Source organism: Triticum aestivum, chromosome 2D (genome assembly GCF_018294505.1).
Source record: "Triticum aestivum cultivar Chinese Spring chromosome 2D, IWGSC CS RefSeq v2.1, whole genome shotgun sequence".
In the NCBI taxonomy this organism is placed as follows: Eukaryota; Viridiplantae; Streptophyta; class Magnoliopsida; order Poales; family Poaceae; genus Triticum; species Triticum aestivum.
This window is the reverse complement of record NC_057799.1, coordinates 618,085,621-618,088,512: the sequence shown is the minus strand read 5'-3', so window position 1 is coordinate 618,088,512 and position 2,892 is coordinate 618,085,621.

Sequence of the window (2,892 nt, the reverse complement as noted above, 5' to 3'; positions counted from 1 at the left end):
AGTGAATGCGGCAGTCTCTAAAGCATAGCCCCAAAATGAGAGCGGTAGATCGGTAAGAGACATCATAGATTGCACCATATCCAATAGAGTGCGATTACGACGTTCGGACACACCATTTCGCTAAGGTGTTCCAGGCGGCGTGAGTTGTGAAACTATTCCACATTTCCTTAAGTGTGTGCCAAATTCGTGACTTAAATATTCCCCTCCACGATCTGATCGTAGGAACTTTATTTTCCTATCACGTTGATTCTCAACCTCACTCTGAAATTCCTTGAACTTTTCAAAGGTCTCAGACTTGTGTTTCATTAGGTAGACATACCCATATCTACTCAAGTCATCAGTGAGAGTGAGAACATAACGATAGCCACCGCGAGCCTCAACACTCATTGGACCGCACACATCGGTATGTATGATTTCCAATAAGTTGGTTGCTCGCTCCATTGTACCGGAGAACGGAGTCTTGGTCATCTTACCCATGAGGCATGGTTCGCACGTGTCAAATGATTCGTAATCAAGAGACTCCAAAAGTCCATCTGCATGGACCTTCTTCATGCGCTTGACACCAATGTGACCAAGGCGGCAGTGCCACAAGTATGTGGGACTATCGTTATCAACTTTACATCTTTTGGTATTCACACTATGAATATGTGTAACATCACGTTCGAGATTCATTAAGAATAAACCATTGACCAGCGGGGCATGACCATAAAACATATCTCTCATATAAATAGAACAACCATTATTCTCGGATTTAAATGAGTAGCCATCTCGCATTAAACGAGATCCAGATACAATGTTCATGCTCAAAGCTGGCACTAAATAACAATTATTGAGGTTTAAAACTAATCCCGTAGGTAAATGTAGAGGTAGCGTGCCGACGGCGATCACATCGACCTTGGAACCATTCCCGACGCGCATCGTCACCTCGTCCTTCGCCAGTCTCCGCTTATTCCGCAGCTCCTGTTTTGAGTTACAAATATGAGCAACCGCACCGGTATCAAATACCCAGGAGCTACTACGAGTACTGGTAAGGTACACATCAAATACATGTATATCACATATACCTTTGGTGTTGCCGGCCTTCTTGTCCGCTAAGTATTTGGGGCAGTTCCGCTTCCAGTGACCACTTCCCTTGCAATTAAAGCACTCAGTCTCAGGCTTGGGTCCATTCTTTGGCTTCTTCCCGGCAACTGACTTACCGGGCGCGGCAACTCCCTTGCCATCCTTCTTGAAGTTCTTCTTACCCTTGCCTTTCTTGAACTTAGTGGTTTTATTCACCATCAACACTTGATGTTCCTTTTTGATCTCCACCTCCACTGATTTCAGCATTGAATATACCTCAGGAATGGTCTTTTCCATCCCCTGCATATTGAAGTTCATCACAAAGCTCTTGTAGCTTGGTGGAAGCGACTGAAGGATTCTGTCAATGACCGCGTCATCTGGGAGATTAACTCCCAGCTGAGACAAGCGGTTGTGTAACCCAGACATTCTGAGTATGTGCTCACTCACAGAACTATTTTCCTCCATTTTACAACTGAAGAACTTGTCGGAGACTTCATATCTCTCGACCCGGGCATGAGCTTGGAAAACCATTTTCAGCTCTTCGAACATCTCATATGCTCCATGTTTCTCAAAACGCTTTTGGAGCCCCGGTTCTAAGCTATAAAGCATGCCGCACTGAACGAGGGAGTAATCATCAGCACGTGATTGCCAAGCGTTCATAACGTCTTGGTTCTCTGGGATGGGTGCTTCACCTAGCGGTGCTTCTAGGACATAATCTTTCTTGGCAGCTATGAGGATGATCCTCAGGTTCCGGACCCAGTCCGTATAGTTGCTGCCATCGTCTTTCAGCTTGGTTTTCTCTAGGAACGCGTTGAAGTTGAGGGCAATGTGGGCCATTTGATCTACAAGACATATTGTAAAGATTTTAGACTAAGTTCATGATAATTAAGTTCATCTAATCAAATTATTCAATGAACTCCCACTCAGATAGACATCCCTCTAGTCATCTAAGTGAAACATGATCCGAGTCAACTAGGCCGTGTCCGATCATCACCTGAGACGGACTAGTCAAACATCGGTGAACATCTTCATGTTGATCGTATCTTCTATACGACTCATGCTCGACCTTTTGGTCTTCCGTGTTCCGAGGCCATGTCTGTACATGCTAGGCTCGTCAAGTCAACCTAAGTGTATTGCATGTGTTCCGAGGCCATGTCTGTACATGCTAGGCTCGTCAACACCCGTTGTATGCGAACGTTAGAATCTATCACACCCGATCATCACGTGGTGCTTCGAAACAACGAACCTTCGCAACGGTGCACAGTAAGGGGGAACACTTTCTTGAAATTATTATAAGGGATCATCTTAGTTACTACCGTCGTTCTAATCAAATAAGATGTAAAACATGATAAACATCACATGCAATCAAATAGTGACATGATATGGCCAATATCATTTTGCTCCTTTTGATCTCCATCTTCGGGGCGCCATGATCATCTTCGTCACCGGCATGACACCATGATCTCCATCATCATGATCTCCATCATCGTGTCTCCATGAAGTTGTCACGCCAACGATTACTTCTACTTCTATGGCTAACGCGTTTAGCAATAAAGTAAAGTAATTTACATGGCGTTATTCAATGACACGCAGGTCATACAAAAAATAAAGACAACTCCTATGGCTCCTGCCGGTTGTCATACTCATCGACATGCAAGTCGTGATTCCTATTACAAGAACATGATCAATCTCATACATCACATATATCTCATTCATCACATCCTTTTTGGCCATATCACATCACAAGGCACATGCTGCAAAAACAAGTTAGACGTCCTCTAATTGTTGTTGCATGTTTTTACGTGGCTTCTATAGGTTTCTAGCAAGAAC